The sequence below is a fragment of the Panthera leo genome, chromosome D1, assembly GCF_018350215.1.
Source record: "Panthera leo isolate Ple1 chromosome D1, P.leo_Ple1_pat1.1, whole genome shotgun sequence".
Lineage (NCBI taxonomy): Eukaryota > Metazoa > Chordata > Mammalia > Carnivora > Felidae > Panthera > Panthera leo.
The window spans coordinates 7521958-7545523 of NC_056688.1; the positions used below are offsets into that span (position 1 = coordinate 7521958).

General features: G+C 38.1%; 1 protein-coding gene and 1 pseudogene across 1 annotated transcript in view; one reads left to right on the top strand and one right to left on the bottom strand.

The window, feature by feature from the left end:
* The window catches only part of DDX10 (DEAD-box helicase 10), a 272994-nt gene that overhangs the window by 244360 nt on the left and 5068 nt on the right, over positions 1-23566 (top strand). The gene's annotated exons all lie outside the window — the stretch shown is intronic.
* Positions 6287-22590, bottom strand: LOC122200210 (annotated as a pseudogene).

Genomic DNA, 23566 nt, shown 5'->3' on the forward strand with positions numbered 1-23566 from the left:
AGGAGGTTTAGGTTTAGGCTAAGGAGGTTTAGGAGGCTCCCAGCTTGACCTTACGTACAGTCCCAGTTTTTGCTCTATGCTTTCTGTTTCTCTGTCATTTAGCCACCCACTGAATAACTGTGACTCACTGAAAGTTGGGACTTTGTCATGTTTCAGGAGTATTAAGATCTCTAAGAAGGTGGATGAATGGCCTGGATGCCAAGAAGCCAAGAACCATGTAGCAAGGGTAATGAACCATCTAGGAGGGCTCTCTTGGCTGCTGCCCAGAGTGTGGTACATGGCAACTTCGTTTTCACTGAAGACTGTTGAGAAGGACATATTCTTAGGGTGATCCTTTTCTTCATTTCACATGACTTCATGTAGAATGGTTCATAACTAATGACTGTATAGCATTCCATTATTTATACACTGTAATTTCTTTATCCACTCCCCTTTTAGAATTCTAGATTATACCCATGCTTAGGTTTTTTCGTTTGTGTTGTTTGGTTTTGTTTACTTCTGTTTCTGCCATTATAAGTATTTTTTTAAATTGAAGTAAAATTGGCATGTAACATTATATTACTTTCAGGTGTACAACACTATTATTTAACATTCATATGGGATACAAAATAATTACCACCAAAAGTCTAGTCACCATCTATCAACATACAATTGACCCCCTTTACACATTTCCCCTATCCCCTAACTCCCTTCCCCTCTGGTAACCATTAGTCTGTTCTCTGAATCTTTTGAGCTTGCTTTAGTATTCTTTTGTTTGTTTGTTTGCACATATGAGTGAAATCATATACTACTTGTCTTTCTCTGACTTTTATTTCACTTAGCGTCATACACTCGGGGTCCATCCATGTTGTCACAAATGGCAAGATTTTGTTCTTATTTTTGGCTAATAGTAATCCATTGTGTATTTATACTGTATCTTCTTTATCCGTTTATCTCTTGTTGGTCATTTAGGTTTTTTCTGTATCTTATTGTAAATAATGCTACACTGAACCTATAGCAGTGCACATACCTTTTCAAATTAGTGTTTTTGTTTTCTTTGGATAAATACCCAAAGTGGAAAAGCTGCATCATACGGTAGATCTGTTTTTGGATTTTTGAGGAATCTCTGTACTGTTTTCCATAGTGGCTGCACCAATATACATTCCCACCATCTGTGTACAGGGGTTCCCTTTTCTCCACATCTTCGTCAATACTTGCTATTTCTTGTTCTTTTGATAACAGCCGTTTTTACAGGGGTGAGGTGGCATCTTATTGTAGTTTTGATTGCAGTGATTACTGTTGTTGCATATCCTTTCATGTGTCTCTTGGGCATCTCTCTCTCTTCTTTGAACAAAAGATCTATTCAGATCTGCTATTTTTTTTTTTTTTTTTTTATTGTCAAGTTGTAAACGTTCTTTATTTTGGATGGTAGCCCCTTACTGGGATTATCTTCTCCTATTCAGTAGATTGCCTTTTCATTTTGTTGATGGTTTTCCTTGCTGTGCAGAAGCTTTTTAGTTTGATGTAGACCATTTGTTTGCTTTTGTTTCAATTGCCTTTGGAGTCAGATCTACAAGCACATCGTAGAGATTGATGTTAAGCAGCTTACTGCATAAGTTTTTCTGTAGGCATTTTATGGTTTCAAGTCTTCTATTCACATATGTAATACATTTTGAGTTAATTTTTGTGTATAGTGTAAGATAGCAGTCTAGTTTTATTCTTTTGCTTGTGGCTGTGGCTGACAAGTTTTTCCAGCACCATTTATTGGAGAGACTGTCCTTTCTCCATTGTATGTTCTTGATTCCTTTGTCCCAAACTAATTGTATATATGTGGGTTTACTTTGGGGGTGTTAGTTCCATTCCATTGGCCCATGTGTCTATTTTTGTGTTAGAATGGTATTGTTTTGATTACTATTACTTTTAGTGTAATACTATTACTGTTACTTTTAGTGTAATTGAAATTAGGGAGCATGATACCTCCAGGTTTGTTCTTCTTTCTCAAGATTGCTTTGTCTCTTTGGGATCCTTTATGGTTCCATACAAATTTTAAGATTATTTGTTCTATTTCTGTGAAAAATGCCATCAGAATTTTGATAGGGATTGCACTGAATCTATAGATTGCTTTGGTTATATGGACATTTTAACAATACTAATTCTTCCATCCATGAGCATGGAATATCTTTCCATCTATTTGTGTTCTTCAAATTCTTTCATTGGTATCTTATAGTTTCTAGTATTCAGGTCTTTCACCTCTTGGTTAAAAATTTTTTCTAGGTACATATCTTATTCTTTTTGATGGAATTGTAGACGAAATTGTTTTCTTAATTTCTCTTTCTAGCAGTCCATCATTAGTGTGTAGAAATGCCACACATTTCTATATAGTGATTTTGTGTTCTACAACTTTGCTGAATGTATTTATTAGTTCTAACAGCTTCTTGATGAAAATCCTTTAGGATTTTCTATAGTATATCATCTGCAAAGAGTGACAGTTTTCCTTTTTCCTTTTTGGTTCTTACTACTTCTGACTTTTATTTCTTTTTCTTGCCTAATTTCTCTTGCCTATATCACTAAAAGTGCTATATTGAATAAAAGTGGTGAGAGTGGGCATTGTTGTCTTGTTCTTGATCTTAAAGGAATAGCTTTTGGTTTTTTGCCGTTGAGAATGATACTAGCTTTGGGTTTGTCAATATGCCCTTTATTGTGTTGAGGTACATTCTCTTTATACCCACTTGGAATGAGAGTTTTTATCATAAATGGATGTTGAATTTTGTCAAATGCTTTTTATGCATTGATTGCAATGATCATATGATTTTTTATTTTTCATTTCATTAAAGTGTTGTATCTTGTTGATAGAGTTGCAGATGTTGAATCATTCTTGTATCCCTAGAATAAATCTCACTTGATCATGCATGGTGTGTGATCCTTTCAATGTATTGCTGAATTTGGCTTGCTAAATTTTGTTGGGGATTTTTGCATCTATGTTCATCAAGAATATTGGCCTGTGAGTTTCTTTTTTGTGTGGTGCCTTTGGTTTTTGAATCAGGGTAATGGTGGCCTTATAAAATGAGTTCTGGAACATTCTCTCCTCTTCAGTTTTTTGGAAGAATTTGAGAAGGGTGGGCATTAAATCTTTAAATGTTTGGTAAAACTCACCAATGAAGCCATCTGGTCCTGAGCCTTTGTCTGTTGGGAGGTTTTGCTTAATGATTCAGTTTCCTTACTAGAAATTGGTCAGTTCAGGTTTTCTGTATCTTTGTGAGTCATTCCTTGAAGATTGTGTGTTTCTAGGAATTTATCCATTACTTCTAGATTGTCTACTTTGTTGGCATATAATTAGTTTCTTGGGGTCCTTTGTATTTCTCTGGTATCAGTTGTTAACTACTCTTTCATTTCTGATTTTGTTTTTTGAGCCCCTCTCTTTTTTTCTTGATGAGGCTGGCTAAAGGTTTATCAATTTGTTGATCTTTTCAAAGAACCAGCTCTTAGTTTCATTGATCTTTTCTGTTGTTTTAGTCTCTATTTCATTTATTTCTGCTCTTATCTTTATTATTTCCTTCTTTCTACTAACTATAAACTTTATTTGTTGTTCTTTTTCTAGTTGCTTTAGGTGTGACGTTAAGATTGTTTATTTGAGATTTTTTCCATTTCTTGAGGTAGGCCTGTATAGCTGTGAACTTCCCTGTCAGTACTACTTTTGCTGTATCCCATAGATTTTGGTATATCATATTTCTGTTTACATTTGTCTTTGGGTAATTTTTTATTTCTCCTCTGATTTTTTTTTCAGTGACTCATTGGTTGTTTACTAGCATGTTGTTTAACCTCTCTATGTTTTTGTGGTTTTGCTCATTTTCTTCTTTATACCATTGTGATTGGAAAAGATGCTTGATGATTTAAATTTTTGAATTTATTGAGACTTGTTTGTGGTCTAACATCTGAGTGCTCCTAAAGACTGTTCCATATGTACTTGAGAAGATTGTGTATTCTGTTGCTTTTGGATGGAATGTTCTATATATATTTACTAAGCTCATCTAGTTTCATGTATCATTTAAGCTTCGTGTTTCTGTATTGATTTCCTGTCTGGATGATCTAACCATTGATAGAAGTGAGGTGTCGTAGTCCTCTGTTCCTATTATTGTATTGCTATCATTTTCTTCCATTAGGTCTGTTAATACTTGTTTTATATATATTGGTGCTTGTATGTTGGATGCATATATATTTATAAATGTTATATATTCTTGATAGATTGACCCCTTTATCATTATGTGGGTCTTTGTCTTTTATTACATTACTTGTTTTAAATTTGTTTCTCTTTTTTCTTTTTTTTTTTTAATTTTTTAATGTTTATTTATTTTTGAGAGAGAGACAGAGCATGAGCAGGGGAGAGGCAAAGAGAGAGGGAGACACAGAATCTGAAACAGGCTCCAGGTTCTGAGCTGTCAGCACAGAGCCCAACGTGGGGTTTGAACTCACAAACTGTGAGATCATGACCTGAGCTGAAGTTGGACGCTTAACCAACTGAGCCACCCACGTGCCCCTAAGTCTGTTTTTCTGATAGGAGTTTAACTACACCAGCTTTCGTTTCCATTTGCCTGGAATATCTTTCTCCATCCCTTCACTTTCAGTCTGTGTGGTCTTTACTTCCTTAGTTAATTTTTAGGTAGCATGTAGATGAGTCTTGTTTTTGATTTTGTTTTTAATCCATTCAGCCACTCTGTCTTTTGATTGGAATATCTAGTCTTTTTACCTTTAAAGTAATTAATTATTGATAGATATATACTTACTGCCATTTTGTTTATTGTTTTCAGGTATTTTTGTAGTTCTTCTTTGTTCATTCTTTTCTTACTCTCTTCCCTTCTTGTTGATGAATTTTTTTAGTGTTAGGTTTGGATTCCTTTCTCTTTGTTTTCTGTTCTCTAGTTCCTCTATTCCTTTATTTTTCTCTCTTTTCTTGTGGTTTGAAGGCTTTCTGTAGTGTTTAGATTTTTTCTCATTTTTTGGTGTGTATTTACTATAAATTTTTGCTTCCATGAAGTTCACATATAATACCCTTTGTATAGAATGGTTGATTTTTGAGTTGATGGGAACCTAAATTTGAACACATTCAAAAAAAGTTTATATTTGGAGAGGGAGAAAGAGCGAGCACAAGCAGGAGAGGGGTAGAGGAAGAGTGAAAGAGAATCTTAAGCAGGCTCCATTCCCAGTGCAGAGCCTGAGGTGGGGCTTGATCTGCAAGATCATGACCTAGAGTCGGACACTTAACCAACTGAGTCACTCAGGTACCCCAAAAAGTATATGTTTTTAATCTCCCCATGTGCATTGTGTGTGTGTATATATTATATAATATATATAATTTTTTAAATTTTATTTATTTACTTTGAGAGAGAGAGAGAGAGAGAGAGAGAGAGCAAGCTGGGGAGGGGCTGAGAGAGAATCCCAAGCAGGCTCCACACTGCCAGCACAGAGCCCAGTGTGGGGCTTGAACTCACGAACCGTGAGACCATGACCTGAGCCAAAATCTAGAGTTGCTCGCTCAACCAACTGAGCCACCCAGGCACCCCTGCATTTTATATTTTGATATCACATTTTACATCTTTTTATTTTATGCGTCCTTAACTAATTATTGTAGTTTTTGTTAGTTTTACCACTATTATCTTTTGACCTTCCTACTTGCTTTATAAATGATTGATCCATGGTCTTGTCTTTCTTTTTTTCTTTTTTAATTTTTTTTTAATGTTTCTATTTATTTTTGAGACAGAGAGAGACAGAGCATGAGCAGGGGAGGGGCAGAGAGAGGGGGAGACACTGAATCTGAACCGGGCTCCAGGCTCTGAGCTGTCAGCACAGAGCCTGACGCGGGGCTCGGACTCACAGAGTGTCAAATCATGACCTGAGCTGAAGTCGGATGCTCAACCGACTGAGCCACCAGGCACTCCTATCCACTGTCTTTTCTATATATTCGCCTTTTCCTGTGAAATTTTTACTTTCATATATTTTCTTATTATTAATTAGTGTCCTTTCTTTTCAGCCTAGAAATTCCTTTAACATATCTTGTAGGTCCATTTTAGTGGTGGTGAACTTTTAGTTTTTGTTTATCTAGAAAACTCTTAATCTCCCCTTTAATTCTGAATGCTGTGTTGAGTAGAGAATTTCTTAGTTGGAAATTTTTTCCTTTCAGAAGCACTTTGAATATGTCATGCCACTTCCTTACCCCAGCAGAATTTCTGCTGAAAGCCTTATGGGGTTTCCCTTGTACTTAACAAGTGTTTATTCTTGATGCTTTTGAGATTTCCTCTATCTTTAACACTCTCCCACCCCTACCCCCAGTCAATGAAAGAGTGAAAGGGCAACTTTATTAAGACTCCAGGGCCTTGGGCCTCAGGCAGGAGACTACCCTGTGGGCAAAGGAAGAGCCAGTGGAGAGGCCTTGTTTTACCTTCTTTTGGGGGTGCAGTTTGTTGGTGTGTCCACACTTCTTGCGACAATTCACAGCACAGGGGTGCAGGTAAGCATAGCATTGAAAACAGATCTTCTTGTTGCAGTTGCTTTTCTGGGTTAGCTGGAAAAGGGAAGGATTAATGATGCCACCCCTCAGATGAAGCACCAGGCTCAGAGTAGATTCTTTCTGGATATTGTAGTCTGAGCAAATGTGGTTATTCTCCAGCTATTTGCTAATCAAAAGTCAGATGCTGTTGGTCAGGCAGGATACCCTCCTTGTCTTTGATTTGGGCCTTGACATTCTCAGTGGTGTCACTGGGCTCATTCTCAAGGGCACTGGTCTTGCCTATCAAGGTCTGCGTCTCTGTCCACAAGGCCACTAACCCTGAGCTACTTGGCCACTTCGTGAGAGTCTCTTACTTTTGCCATTTTAACTATAATGTGTCTTGATGTAGATCTCTTTGGATTCATCTCTTATGGAACTCTCTCAGCTTCCTTGATCTGAATTTTTGTTCCCTTCCTCAGATTAGGGAGGTTTTCAGCCATTATTTTTTCAGATAGTTTTCTGGCCCTTTCTCTCTTTTCTCCTCCTGGATCCCCTATAATGCAAATGTTATTCCACTTGATATTGTCACAAAGGTCCTTTAAGATATCTTCTCTTATAAAAATTTCTTTTTGCTACACTATTTAGGCGAATTCCATTGTTTGCTATTTCAGCTTGCTGATCTGTCCTTCTGCTTTATCCAGTCTGCTGTTGAACCCCTCTAGTGTGCATTTCAGTTTGGTATTATTCTTCAGCTCTGTAACTTCTGCCTGATACTTTGTTATATTTTCTGTCTCCTTTGATGTTCTCACTGCATTCATCCATTCTTCTCCTGAGTTCAGTGAGCATCTTTGTGAACATTACTTTGAACTTCTTATCAGGTGGATCAGTTATCTCTGTTTTATGAAGGTCTTTTACTGAGGCTTTTTCTTGTTCTTTCATTTGGAGCATATTCCTCTATTCCTCTGTCTCCTCATTTTCCTGACTCTGTGTGTGTTTCTTTGTGTTAGAAGGTAGGTAAATTACCTACCTCTCCCAGCCTGGAGGGAGTGCCCTTGTATAGAAGATGTCCCATGGGGCTCAGAAACAATATCCCTCCTGGCCACTTGCACCAGGAACCTGGGGTGGGGCATGTTTCCCCGTATGAGTTGCATGTGCCTGCCTGCAGTGGTGGGGCCACAACTGTGGCACAGGAGTATGTGGGGATGTTGCCCCGCCCAGCTGCATTGTGCTGCTGTGGTGCTGGGGTGGGCAGGTAAGACCTGGCCTGGCTGTGGTATGGAGGTGGGCAGGGCACTCAGCAGTGGGCACCCTCCAGTGCCAACAGGCTGGAGGAAGAGTTTCTAAATGGTGCCCACCAACAAGTTAGAATAAGACTTCAAAAGTGACTCCTACCCATGTCTGTATCCCTGGAGCGTCCAAACCAAGTTCCTGCCTCTCTAGCAGACTCTTCAAGATGACTAAGTTGGTGGTCGTCACATATGGCCCAGGCACTTTTCAAACGGGTGGCTTTGAGCCAGGTCCCGGAGTGAGGGAGTCCGTCATCAAGCCCTTTATGAGCAGGTTCTCTGTTCCCTGCAGATTTCCTACATGTAATGCCCATTGGTTTTTAATGGCATTTTGGGGGGCTCACCTCTCCTTTGCAGGATCTAGGGGTTGGGTGCCTGATGTGGCAACCCGATCTCTCACTTCTTTGGGAAAAATTTTGTATCTTTGAGATTCTTCCTGATCATGTATCACCACACCTGGGCTTAGTTACTGTTTTGTTTTGTATTGTTGTGGCAAGACTGTGTCTCTTTCTCTACTTGTTTCATTGCTACTCTTTTATCCTTTGTTGTGGAGGCTCTCTGTTCATCTGGTTATCAGGTCTTTTTTAGAGGATATTATTTCATATGTACTTGAAAATTCGTTGTGACAATGGGAAGAAGTGAGTGTGGAATCTTCCTTTGCCACCATATTGAACCCTTCGCTCCTGTAAGTAGTTCTTCAATGGACAGCTTTGTTGAAGATTGGATTTTCTCTCTCTTGAAATCATTTGAAAGACTAGTGAAGAGTAAGACTAAACTGTAAATCTTTTCCAAATACCTGGAACAGTGGGGACATGTTTGGGTAGGGGTTGATCTTCAATATTGAAAACTAAGGAGTGAAAAGTAGTTTGAGGAGAAAAGCTGACTGTGCTTCTGGGAAGCACAAAATGTTCTACATACACATTGGCAGTGAGAGGAATACATAATATAAACCCAACCGATATGGGTGTTTAATTTTTTTTTTTAATCTGAGAGAAGAGAAATAATTATGTACGTTATGTCTTCTAAATTACTGCAGAACAGGGATTCTTAATCTGGACTCTATAGATGAGCTTTAGAGGATTCTTGAACGTCTTGAAATTATATGCAAAATTATGGTGTGGATGCGTGCCACGTAGACACTCTTGTGCACTTATTTGGAAAAGGGGGCCATTTATTTTCGTTGAATTCTCAGTGGATTTATGAACCAGAAAAATAGAGATGAGGGGCCAGAACTTTTTGCCAATCCCAAATGACATGTGTGCGTTTTTCAGAAGGAAACATGCAAATGGATTGTTAGTGTGATTGCAGTCTCTGCCTTCTCTTTCCTTTTCACCACCCCCAGCGTTTTCTTGTTATTAGAATTTTGATCTAAGAGGACATCCTTTGCTCTTTTACTTGTGTTTGTTCAGTGAATGCTGAATGCCGAGCCAATCAGTCTTTTCTTGGACAATTTTCTTTTCCTACAAATCTGTTTTTAGTGCTGAGCAGCTAGGAAAGAAACATTAAGGACATGATGCATTTTAGTTCCATTTCTATATGCGGAAGACTTCACTATCACAAGGAAGCTGGACAGATTTTTTGGAATGTACTGCCGTAATTAATCTTCATTAGGACTGTTGCCATGGCCCTGTAAATTAAAATTTATGATAAGGGGGAAAGTCTCCGGGACAATATGTTTGAATGCCAGAGTGCCTATACTTAGGGAGAGGTACAAAGATTTCTGAGATTTTTTTGATGGTCCCAAGCTTATTTATTATTAGCTTAACGTACTTTAGGGCAGAGTCCAGGTTACATTAATTGATATGAATGCAGAAGGAGAGCTTTATACAAAAGGGACACAAAGTGGACACTCAGGTGCTGACTCTCGGCTTTCCACCATAATTCAGCAGCATGTTGTAAAAAGAAACTCCAGGGTTTCTGTGGAAGTGAACATTCACTGCTCCCCATCTCAGTCCTCAGCTTCCTCATAGTTATATTAGTTAGCAGTTTCACCTGATTTCTTTCCTTTGCATTCCAGAAAAAGAGTAAAGCAAGAATTTGAAAAGCATGCACAGACACTATAGCAAAGGGAATGTGCTTTCTTCAGTCTACACCTCGTCCTGGTTTTTGTTAGATGTCTGAATAGGCTTGTGCGGTGATGGTGATCCTCTGTTTTATGATGTAACAGACCCCTAATTGTACATGAATAAATGCAGCTGCTACAGAAGTTAAGCGCTCTGACATGAGCAAGCCATCATGGTGCTTTCCGGCTGCAGGCTCTTTTCTAGTGTCAGGCTTACAGAAGCCCCAGTGATTCTGGCTGCCATTTTATCACTTAATAATGGGAACTGCTTGCCCCAGTGTCTTTGGAAGTTTAGTGCTCACTCGACTACACTGTGTTTCTGCAAAGCCTGCACACTCCAGGGAAGAAGTTGACAGGATTTCCCAGTAGATCTTTTTCTTCTCTGGTGCCTTGGCCACAGCCATAACAGACAGCGCTTGGAACATTCTTGAGGCTTGGAGTAGTGCTTCCGACTGCAGCATTCTTGCAGCCCAGGGAGCATGGTTTCCAGGTTACAGAGGACGTTCTGATCTCTTTTTATTGGAGGTAATTCACACATCATTTATTTAAAGTATGCTGTTTAACAACGAGCGGTCTTCTTGTTCGCGGCAAATACTACTGATTATGTTCTGTCTTTTTTTACATTTATTTTTCTTTTTTTGGTAATGTATTATTTGTCCTGTCCCTTTCCACTTGTGTAAGTCTGGCTAAAGCGTCGTAAGGGGCAGAGAGAGAGTTAAACAAAAAAAAAAAATCAAGTGGTGTAAGACCTAGTACTTTCCTTTACATGAAAAAGTAGTATATCAGTGAATTAGTCTCTCTCCTTTTGCCTTTCTGTTTTAATCCGTAGGAATTTAAACTGGGTCTGCTCCTGGAAGGATGGTCTCAGAGGCATCTGTATCTCAAAAATAGTTGCTCTAGCAGGTGTAAAATAAGAATTACCCGAACTTCTGTGGATCAAGAGACTGAATGCCTTATTCACATACACCACTGCCTTTAATTTGGGAACCTTGATCTTTGTGCCATATTATCATGCACTTTGCAACATGGAAGAAGTAGTTTTGTGAAATTAAGTTTATATGAGAACAGCAGGCTAATTGGCCCTGTGGGAAAACTGGTTTTTGGAATCCGATCTGAGTTTGAATCTTACGTCCTTTTTAAAATTTTGAACAATGGACAAGGTACTTAATCTCTGTGACCCTCAGTTTTCTTCACCGGTCAAATGAATATAATTCTTACCTTGCATGGTTATTGTGAATCTATTGAAGGTAAAAAGAAAGTGTATGATACATCATAGGGCCATTAATATATGATAATCCTTTTAATTATTAAAAGCAGAGCTGTGATAGGAATTTTTAAATGCATATGTTTTTACAAGAATAAAATTTAATGTCCTCTGGGATACCTGCTTTCCATTTTCTTCCTCATGAAAATCATTCATTATGATGTGGCAGGCCTTTGTTTAAAACAGTCTGCAAGAGCAACATGGATGGAAATGGAGGGTATTATGCTAATAAGTGAAGTAAGTCAGGCAGAAAAAGACAGATACCATATGTTTTCACTCATATGTGGTTCCTGAGAAACTTAACAGAAGACCATGGGGAGGGGAAGGGGAAAAAAAAAGTTACAGAGAGGGAGGGTGGCAAACCGTAAGAGACTCTTAAAAACTGAAAACAAACTGAGGGTTGATGGGGGGTGAGGGAGAGGAGAAAGTGGATGATGGGCATTGAGGAAGGCACCTATAGGGATGAGCACTGGGTGTTGTATAGAAACCAATTTGACAATAAATTATATTTAATGTAAAAAAAAAAGTCTGCAAAAATATCCCATAGACTTGACTGACGTAATAAATGATACGGTGACGAAAATGTCAGTGTCATGTATTCTGTTGATCATATGGATAGAGAGTCCATATTGCTGAATGGGAGTGTGGGAAGTGCCCTGACTCTGTGCCTGGTGTAGAGCTGTAAAGAGGACAGACTGGATCCCAGTCTTCACAGAGCTTCGCCTCTGGGGGAGGTTGGGGGCGGGGTGACAGACTTAAAGAAGTACACAAAAAGACGAAAAGAATGGTTGCTCAGGACCCTGAAAGCCATGAGTGAGGATAAGGACAGAGGATCTGGAAGCGCTGACTTTGTATGAGATGGTTAGGAAAAACCTGTGTGAGGGGAAACCTGAAAAATTACTGAAAACCTTTAAGTAAAGAAGGAATATTCATTCCGGCATTCTAACCCTTAATTGCTGGGACAGTTAACAGAATTTAAATATTTTCTCTAATAGCCCAGTCGTGGCTCTACCCTTACACGTACTCCTGGCAGAGGAGATTCCTGGGCTCCTTCTCATCCCGTGTCTTCCAACCACGTGTGTGTCGTGACCGAGATGCTAGTTGGTTTCAGGCGAGTGATGAAGGTAAGAAACAGCTGCCATTGTAGCCCAGAGCGTCGCAGCTCCCTGGAAAGGTGTATGGCAGCATGACGTCTATGAGAACAGGAGAGTGGATGTGAGATGGTCCGACCGAACACTGGCCAGTCACTTCAGGTGATGCATTACGGCAGCGTGTTGTTCTTTGGGGAAGACAGGAGAAAACTAATACTTGAACTTACGTTGATGGTGTAGCAACTCTTTTGCACTGTGCAGATCTTTTTATGAATAGGCTTTATTTTTGTAGCAATTTTACTTTTTACAGTAAAAATTTAATGAAAAGGAGTTTCCATATGTCCCCCCTCCCCCCGCAGCCTTTTCTATTACCTTTTATTAGTGTTTGTGACCATCCACGAACTTGTGCTGACACATCATTGTCATCCAAAGTTTATAGTTTACATTAGGATTCATTCTTTGTGTTGTACCTTCGATGGGTTTGCCTCCCTCTCTGTTTTTATCTCATTTTTCCTTCCCTTCTCCTATTTTCATCTGTTGTTTTTCAAACTCCACGAGTGAAATCATGTATTTGTCTTTCTCTGACTTATTTCGCTTAGCATAATACACTCTGGTTCCATCCACGTTGTTGCAAATGGCAAGATTTCATTTTCATGAATATTCCATATTGTGTGTGTGCGTGCGTGTGTGTATACACCACATCTTTATCCATTCATCAGTTGATGGACATTTGGGCGCTTTCCATACTTTGACTACTGTCAATAGTGCTGCTCTAAACCTAGCATGCCTGTGCCCCTTCAAATCAGCATTTTTGTATCCTTTGGATAAATAGCTAGCAGTGCAGTTGCCGGGTCATAGGGTAGTTCTGTTTTTATTTTTTTGAGGAACCTCCACGCTGTTTTCCAGAGTGGCTGCACCAGTTCGCATTCCCACCAATAGTGCAAGAGGGTTCCCCTTTCTCCACATCCTCGCTAACACCCGTTGTTTCCTGAACTGTTAATTTTAGCCACTCTGACAGGTGTGAGGTGGTATTTCCCTGGTGATGATTTGTATTTCCCTGATGATGAGAGATGTTGAACATCTTTCCATGTGTCTGTTAGCCATCTGGGTGTCTTGTTTGGAAAAGTGTCTATTCATGTCTTCTGCCCATTTCTACACTGGATTATTTTGGGGGTGGGGGTGTTGACTTTCGTAAGTTCTTCATAGATTTTGGATACTAACCCTTTATCCAATATGTCATTAGCAAACATAAGAAGACTATTTTTTAACTTTTTATTTTCTCCTTGGGGAATAGTGAGCATGGAAATCATTATTGAATGGCTTTCTTACAAGCCTAACAGGTAAAACTAAAAAGTAGAACTAACCAAACTCAGAAATTTCTCTCTATTGTCCATGCTCCATGGACCACAGTTGTTGAGTCTAGAACAGTGGCTTGCAACATTTTCATCATCACAGAGAACTTTTGCTTTCAATGTTAATGGCTCCTATGTTGTGAAAGATTTTTGTCTTTTAAGAATGTTAATAAAAAGTTAATGTTTCACATTTGTTTTTTTGACAAAGACAATTTCCAGTTCAGTCAAGTGTTTGCAAAGCTCAGTTATTAAAATTGGAGCTAGAACTTGGTCTCGGGCATGTAGTTGTGGGTGTTTTGAAATGCTGAAAGTGACTTGTCCCCCATCTGTCCTGACAAGAGAAATCTCCCCTTTCCCCATACCTCGGTGGATCCAGGGGCCCACGTTGAAACGTATGTGGCACACCTACCCTCATGCTTCTGAGCTTTGTGGAATTACAGAGAATAATTGTAATTATTCTTTGCCCAGAACTACTTTTCCCTTCAAATATAACTTTCTTTTTTATTGCATAGAGTAATACAAGCTTGTTACAGAAAAATGAGAAGATACATATACCAGCAAAAAAAATAATCTAAAAAAATCTTCCGGCTCTTTTTCTCTGCAAACATACATACAAGCCTTTGTTAAAGATGCTTTAACAAAGAGTTCTTTGTTAAAGAACTCTTGTTCTGTATTGGTTTTGTAACTGTTTTCAGTGTCAATAAAGAAATTCCTGCAACACTGTTTTTAATTGCTGCATAGTGTTTTCATTTTTAATTTTATAACTTATTTCACAAATGAGTCCCTTATGATTGGATGTTTGGGTTTTCAACTTTCTGAGATTACAAATAGTTTTGCCTTCAGTGTTCTGTAACTAAATCTTTATACACATCCTTAATTATTTCTTTGGGATAAATTCTCAGAAGAGAAACTGCTGGGTAGGCATACTTGAAAGACTTTTGAAAGGTGCCACCAGATTGCCCTCCAGAAAGCTTAGTAGTAATCTGTATTCCCACCCAGGAGTTTTTACATTCTGATTAGGAGTTATGATGCATACAGGTGAAAAAAAAAAATCTTTTTAGTGTTAGAAAGTAGTAATGCTAAGTGCAAAATTACGAATCAACAATTAGAGTTGTAGGCATTCAGAGGAAAGAGATCATTTTTAATAAGGGAGTTTGGGTACCTTTCATGGAAGATGAGAAATTGAAGATGGTTTTTTTGTTTTGTTTTGTTTTGTTTTTTATGTTTGTTTTATTTTTGAGAGAGAGCGAGCACAAGCAGGGGCAGGACAGAGAGAGAGGGAGACACAGACTCCGAAGCAGGCTCCAGGCTCTGAGCTGTCAGTACAGAGCCCAACGTGCGGTTCGAACCCCCAAACTGTGAGATCATGACCTGAATCAAAGTCGGCGCTCAATCGACTGAACCATCCGGGAGCTCCTAGAAGTTGAAGATGGTTCTTGAAGCAAGGGAGGGATGAACAGGAGGGAGGTACCCCATTGACAAGAAGGGCACAGGCGGGACATACAAGAGGGCTCTCTGATCTAAACAAGGGCCACATTTGAAGAGTCCAGGAAGAGGGGCCAGGAGGAAGGTTGACCTCATCAGGTTAACTCCAGGTGTTCCTCCCTCTTTTGTTTCTCATGAATGTACTTAATACAGGCTATACTCATTCTGGGTGACTAGGCAGCTACAAGTACCTGAAAAAGTTCCTGAAACCAGGAAATCAAACCTACTGTAAAATCTGTTCACTTTCTGGGAGAATTGAGTTTTGGGTTTAGAAAACTTAGAAAATAAGAAAGTTATATTCCATTTAAAACTCGGTAATATATTTATTAACATGTTAAAGTTGAGTTCACATTTCAGTGTTAAATCCTTTTTTCTTATTATCAGTGAATAAATTGGTTCGCATGTTTACATTGGGTATTGTGATGTGCTTCCATGTAATCATTTTCACTTAAATTTCAAAGCCATTGAAGTAACATTTCCCTGTTATTGTTGGTTCAGATTACATATTACAACATGATATTTTTCTTTGTGTTTTGTTGTATGATTAGTTCTTTAAATGACACATCAGACATTACTAATTACGCCTCTCTATTAATTGGATTATTGAAAGATAAATAGTTCTGAATTATTTTGCTTTGGTGGTTTTGTGTTTAGAACTATAGTGGGGCTTTTAGTGCCCTGAGCCATACTTTTGCTTTTTAAGCTGTGTTATATCAGCCAATATATTGTACTGTTACAATGTTGAGCAGTAAGATGGCCCTTTTTGACACTGAGTTTATAGATTTGAAGTATGTGGAGATAGTTTGACACTTTACATCCCATAGAAATACTGAAATAAAAATAAAACGCAGAGCTCAGGCCCAGACTCTTGGCCCTGTTTTGTAGGCCACCTCCTAGTTGTCAGTTCATACTGTGAGCTTCCTTACCTCCTTCAGTCCAGTGGAGTGAACTTACTCCGAGAAGAAGATTCACAGGTGTTACTGCTGTCTCTCACCTGTATTGTGGTTCTTCCTTCCAGCAGACCTATTTTCATAATGTCCCAACATGTGATTGGTAAACTGTATCAATGATGTGCTACCACAGGTCAGCTAACAGAACTCTTGATTGGGAGGCACAGGAGCCCCATCCAGCAATTGCAGATAATAATTAAAGAACCAACAAACTAGAACCAACTCACTGTTACATGCAGTATTAGGCTGTCGACCAATCCTAAGGACATCCGAGGTCTTAATTAGATTCAATAACTCCCTGGGGAACATTAACTATACAAGGTCAGAACCCTTCCACTTGATTTATCAGGATGTAAATAAAATAGAGGTTTCTAGTGCCACGCAATTTCCCCCAGCTTTATTGAGATATAGTTGACATAGAACATTATGTAAGTGTAAGGTATACAGCATGTTATTTGATATACTTATATGTTGTGAAATGATTTTCACCCTGGTATTATTAGCAAACCCTCTATAGCATTACATAGGTATGTTTGTGTGTGTGTGTGTGTGAGAGAGAGAGAGAGAGATGATAACATTAACCATTTACTATCTTAGCAACTTTCAAGTATCTGATAAAATATTGCTAACTATAATCACCATGTTGTACATTAGATCCCCAGAACTTACCTTAAAACTGGAACTTTGTACCTTTGACCAGCATCTCCCCATTTCCCCTACCCCTCGGCCTCTGGTAACTACCATTCTAGTGTTTGGTTTCTGTGTTCACCTTTTTTTAGATTCCACATAGAAGTGGTATCATACAGATTTCATCTTTCTCTGTCTTATTTTTATTTCACTTAACGTGATGCCCTCAAGGTCCATCCATTTTATTGCAGATGGCAGGATATCCTTTTTTCTCACGGTTGAATAATATCCCATTGTGTATATATAATATGCTATATCATCTATCCATGACACTTAGGTTGTGTCCATTTCCTGCCAGTTGTGAATAATGTTGAAATGAACACGAGGATGTAGAGAACTCTTGAAGATCCTGTTTTCATTTCCTTTGGGTAATATACCCAGAACAGGGATTTGTGGATCATTTGGTAGTTCTGTTTTTAGGAACCTCCATGCTGGTTTCCATAGAGGCTGTACTGATTGCATTCCCACCAACAGTGCACAAAGATTCCCTTTCCACGCTCTCACCAACACCTTGTTACCTCTTGTCTTTTTGACGACAGCCATTTTACCAGGTATGAGGTCATATCTCATTGTGGCTTTGATTTGCATTTCCCTCTTAATTAGTGATAATTGAGCACCTGTTCTTGTACTCGTTGGTCATGTGTATGTGTCTATTCAGTTCCTCTGCCTGTTTTTTAATCAGACTCTTTGAAGGGATTTTTTTTTTTTTTTTTTTTTTTTTTTTTTTTTTTTTTTTTTTTGCTACTGAGTTATAGGACTTCCTTATGTATTTTGGATATTAAACTTTTATCATAAATATGGCCTGTAATATTTTCTCCATTTTGTAGGTTGCCTTTTCATTTTTGTTTTGCAGCGCAGAAGCTTTCTACTGTGATGTAGTCCTACTGACTTTTGCTTTTGTTTATTGTGTTTCTGGCATCATATCCAGAAAACTGTTGCCTAGACCAGTGTCACAGCGATTTAGCCCTGTGTTTTCTTCCTGGAGTTTTATGGTTTGGAGTCATCTTTTTAAGTCTTTAATTCATTTTGTGGTTATCCAGTTTTCATACCACCTTTTATGAAAGAGACCATCCTTTCTCCATTGAGTATTTTCTGCTCCCTTGTCAAGTATGAATTGACCATATGTGCAAGGGTTTATTTGTTCTCTGTTGTGTTGGTCTGAGTGACTGTTTCTGTGTCAGTACCATACTACTGGTTTGATTACTTTAGCTTTGTAGTATAGTTTGAAATCAGGATTGTGATACCTCTGGATTTGTTCTTTCTTAGAATTACCTTGGCTTGTTGGAATCTTTAGTGATTTTATGAATTTAGGATTATTTTTTCTAGTTCTGTGAAAAATGCCATTGGAATTTTTATAGAGATTTCATTGAATCTATAGATAGTTTGGGGTAGTATGGGCATTTTAATGTATTAATTCTTCTGATCCATGAATATGGGATATCTTTCCATTTATTTGTCTTTTTCACATTTCTTTCATCAAAATCTTACAGTTTAGAGTGTATTGATAATTCACTTCCTTGATTAAAGTTATTCCCAAGTATGATTTTGATGTTGTTATGTTTGTAGGGGGTAATTTTTTTAAATTTCTTTTTCAGATAACTTGCTTTTAATGTAAAGAAATGTTACTGAATTTTGTATGTTGATTTTTGTATCTTGCGACTTTACCTAATTTATTTATTAGTTCTAACAGTCTTTCGTGAAGCCTTTAAGATTTTCTATATATAAGATCATATCTACGAACAATTACCATCTTAATTCCTTTCTGATTTGAATGCCTTTTTTTCCCCTTGTGTGATGCTTTCATTAGGACTTCTAGTACTATGTTGAATAGAAACAATGAGAATGGGCATCCTTGAATTGTTCCTGACCTTAGAGAAAAAGTTTTCAACCTTTACTGAGTATAATGTTACCTGTGACTTGTCATATATGGTTTTTATTATGTTGAGGCATATTTGTTCTCTCCCCAGTCTGTTGAGCTTTTGTCAAGAAAAGGTTGCTGAATTTTGTCAAATACTTTTCCTGCATCTATTGAGATGATTATATGATTTTTATTTTTCATTTTATTAATTTGGTATATCACATTTATTGATTTGGGTATGTTGAACCATACTTGCATCCCAGGGATGAATCCCAGCTGAATCATCGTGTGGGATCCTTTTACTATGCTGTTGAATTAAGTTTGCTAATATCTTGCTAATAATTTTTGCATCTGCATTCATCAGGAATATTGACCTGCAGTTTTCTTTTGTTACTATTTTTATCTGGCGTTCACATTAGGTTAGTGCAGTCCTTGTGAAACGTGTTTGGAATATTCTCTTTAGTGTTTTAGAAGAGTTTGAGAAGGATTGGAGTTAATTCCTTTTTAAATGTTTGGTAAAATTCACTAGGGAAACCTTCTGGTTCTGGACTTTACTTTGTTGGCAGAATTTTGATTACTGATTCAATCTCCTTATTCCCTACTGGTCTATTCAAACTTGCTATTTTTTCATGACTCAGTGTTGTTAGGTTGATGTTTCTAGGAGTTCATTCATTTCTTCTAGGTTATCCAAATGGTTGGTGTATAATTAATCCGCAGGGGTCTCATGACCTTTTATATTTTTGTGGTATTGGTTGTTAAGTCTCCTTTCTAGTTTCTGATTTTTAATCTTTCTTTTTTCTTGAGTTAGACTAGCCATATGTTGGTCAGTTTTGCATATCTTTTAAAAAAATTATTGTTTTTTTTTGATCTTTTTTTTATTTTGTTTTTCTGGTCTCTTATTTATTTTTTTCCTGATCTTTGTATTTCATTACTTCTGCTAACTTTGGACTTCATTTGTTCATATTTTAGTTCGCTGGAGGTGAAAAGTTAGGTTGTTTGAGATCTTTCTCGTTTCTTAAGGTCAGCTTTTAACACTGTAAACTTCCCACTTTGGGAAGATGCTTTTGCTACATCTCACAAGTTTTGGTATCTTGTGTTTCCATTTTTAGAGATTTAAAAAAATGTTTTTTAAAATTTCTTCCTCCACCCACTGGTTGTTGCGGGTCATGTTGTTTAATTTTACGTTTGTGAATTTTTCAGTTTTCCTTTTATAACTGATTTGTAGTTTCATACCATTGTGGTGTTAAAGATACTTGATAAGATTTTAGTCTTCTTAATTTGCTGAGAGTTGTTTTGTGACCTGTCACATGATCTGTCCTGCAGATTGTTACATATGTGCTTGAGAAGAACATGTATTCTGTTGCTGCTATATGGAATGTTCTCTCTATATATGTCAGGTCCATTTGTCTGAAGTATAGTTCATTTTCCACATTTCCTTATTGAAATGTCTGGATAATCTAGTCATTGTTGAAAGTGGATTACTGAAGTTCTCTTTTCTTGTTGTATTACTGTTTATTTCTGCCTTCAGATTTGTTAGTATTTGCTAAATATATTGTATTGCTCCGATGTTGGGTGTATATATATTTATGATTGTTATATTCTCTTAATGAATTGACTTCTTTATCATCATGTTATGATCTTTTTCATCTTTTGCTAATTGTTTTTGACTTATGGCATATTTTGTCTCATAGAAGTATAGCTATCCCTGCTCTCTTTTGGTTTCTACTTGCATGGAATATCTTTTTCCAGCCTTTCATGTTGAGACTTTATGTCCTTAAAAGTGAAATGAGTTTCTTGTAGACAGTATATAGTTGGGTCTTATGCATCCAGCCACTCTATGCCTTTTGATTGGAGAATTTAATTCATTTTAATTTAGGATAATTATTGAAAGGTAAGGACTTACTAATGTTATCTGTTTTGTCATTCCCTTGATTTTTTTTCTTCCTCTCTTGCTGTCTTCCTTTTTGAATTGATTTCCTATAGAGATGTGCTCTGATTCCTGTCTCTTTGTCTTTTGTGGATCTACTTTAAGTTTTTACTTTGTGGTTACCATGAAGCTTACATAAAACATCTTATAATAGTCTGTTTTATGCTAATAATGGCTTATTTCAATTGCGTACAAAAATTCTATCCTTTTAGTCTGTTCTTAGGTTTTTGGTGTCACAATTTACCTATTTTTATATTGTGTGTTCATTGACCAATATTATAGCTATTATTATTTTTTTATGTTTATTTTTGAGAGAGAGACACAATGTGAGTGGGAGAGGGGCAGAGAGAGAGGGAGACACAGAATCCCAAGCAGGCTCCAGGCTCTGAGCTGTCAGCAGAGAGCCCGATGCAGGGCTCAAACTCACGAACCATGAGATGATGACCTGAGCTGAAGTTGGACACTTAGCCAACAACCACCCAGGCACCCCCTGTAGCTTATTGTTATTTTTAATACTCGTGCCCGTTAACCTTTAACCTTCCGTAACCTGGGGTTATGTGGTGAACACACCACCATATTACAGCCCTAGCATATTTTGAATTTAACTATATACTTGAATTTTCCAGTTTATTGGATAGTTTCCTATGTTTTCTTGTACTATGAATCCTTTCATGTCAACTTGGATTCTTTCATTTCAACTTGGATTCTTTCAGCTTTTGTTTGTCCAGGATAGTCGTTATCTCTCCTTCATTTCTGAAAGACAGCTTTGTTGGATACAGTATTCTTGGTTGGAGGTTTTTTCTTTTCATAGCCTCCTATTCTCTCTAAGCCTGTAAAGTTTCTGCTGAGTAATCTGCTGATAGCCTTATTGGAATTCCCTTGTCAGTTGCAAGTTTCTTTTCTCTTGCTGTGTTTAAAATTCTGTCTTTGTCTTTGATTTTTAATAGTTTTATTATGTGTCTTGAAGGAGATTTCTTTGAATTGAATTTGTTTGGGGACCTATAACGTTCATCAACTTGGATATCCACGTCTCTCCCCCAGATGTGGGAAGTTCTCAGCTATGATTTCTTTAAATAGGCTATCTGCTCCTTTCTTCCTCTTGTCTCCTTCCAGGATTCCATTGATTTACAGAGTGTTGGGTTTTTTTGTTTTTTTTTTTGTTTTTTTGAATGTATGTCATAGGTAATGTAGGCTTTTTTTCACTCTCTTTCATTCTTTTCCTTTGTTCTTCTCTGACTAGATAATTTCAAAGTTTCTGTCTTCTAACTTGCAGATTCTTTCTTCTGCTTGATTCCTTCTGACTTTGATCCTCCCTTCTGAAGTTTTATTTTATTCATTGTATTCTTCACCTGCAGAGTTTCTGGGGCTTTTTGGTAAATGACTTATGTCTTTTTGTTAAACTTCCCATTTTGTTCATACATTGTTTTCCTGGTTTAGTTGACTTTTCTTTTTTTTTTTTTTTTTTTTTTGTACCTTGTTGAACTTCCTTAAAATAGCTATTTTAATTTCTTTATCCAGTAAATTGTAGATCTTCATGTCTTTGGGATCAGCTACTGGAAAATTCTGTGACCTTTAGGTGGTGTCATGTTCCCTAGATCAGTCAGTTCCTTGCTGTCTTCACATTTGTGGTAGCAGTCACCTCCCTTAGTCTTTACTAACTGCCTTCAAGAGAGAAATGTCTTCTGTCACCCCTGGGTCAGACAGGGATTTTGAGGTTTTCTCACCTGCTCCACACTTCTTGGCTCCCTCATGTGCAGAATTTTTTAACTTGTATGTCTTCTCTTGATCCTGCAACACATCAGGCCAAATGCTTCCAGCCTCCCTTTTGCTTTTCCAAGAATGGCACTAATGCTGAGGTGGTCTTTCCCTGACCTACAGATTTGGGTGATGCTCAGCAGATACCTACCAGAGCTTACTCCCACCACCGTCATCAGGAGCATGCACAGGGAGCCGGACGCAGGTGTAGGGGGGTATAGGTAAGGCACACAAGTGCTAGGGAGTGCCCATGGGCCACTTGGAGGGATCTGTGTGCAGGGCATCTCCACTGGTTCATGGGCAGGGTTCTTGATGGAATCCATGACACAGGAAGATTCACATTCCTTATTCTGAGAGTCCTGTCTGCCACTCTCCCAGCTTTTACCTGCCTCCTGCCTCCTGCCCCCAGCCATGCAGCTCATGATTTAGTATTCTGGATAGAGTGAGAGAGACATGGGCCTTTTTGGGCAGCATTCTGCACAGCGGGGAAAGCTGGGCACTCGCTCACCTGCTCTCATTGCACCATGGGAAAAATTGCCCTCAGTTGTGCCATCTAGGGGGAGGGGTGATAGTGAAATCATACTATTCCTCCTCCCCTCTCCAGCGTGCTGGAATTTCCCCCCTGGAAACCTGGATTTCCACAAGTGTTCCTGTCCATGGGTGTTTGTTTAAGATGGTGTTCTCCCACTGCTGAGAGGGGCTGGAGCCAGTTCACAACTTGGAATGTAGTCTGTATACCTATTACCCAAAGCAGGGTTGGGTGAGACTCCTCTCAGGTCTCTTGGTGTCTAGTGCTGGATCCCACAGCTCCCACAAAAACACTTCTGTCCGTGGAAGGTTGCCACATGTTGGGAGGGGACACGAACCGGGGATGTCTTCTTCAGCCATGTTGCTGACCTCACCCTCTAGTACTGCACCATTTGGAAGGGGCCTTTTCTGAAGAGACCACATTGTGACCATATTTTGCTTCCTTGCTTACCGTATTATTTTCTAGACTCATTACATTTTCCCCCTTTTAGGTGACTTACCTATTGAATATCCATATTGTTGTTTAATAATTAATTTGTTATACAAATTGCTACTTATTTGCTATGGCAAGTAGGATAAAATACCTTTCTAGAATTTGAACTGGTCCACAAAGCAGCAAAGCTGCTAATTATGAAAATATTTGTGTTACATAAATTTCCCATCTTCCTTTTATTATCTGAACCAGCTATTTCCTGCAGGGAATATAATGTTCAAGAGCACATTAACAAAGGATGCATTAGTAAAGCCTACTAATTAGGCTGTTTCTGATGAGCTGCTCTGAGGTGCTCTTGAAATACAGGCAGGGCAGAAATCAGTATTACCTTGTACCAAATAAATTCTGGTACTCTAGCCCAGTGGAGC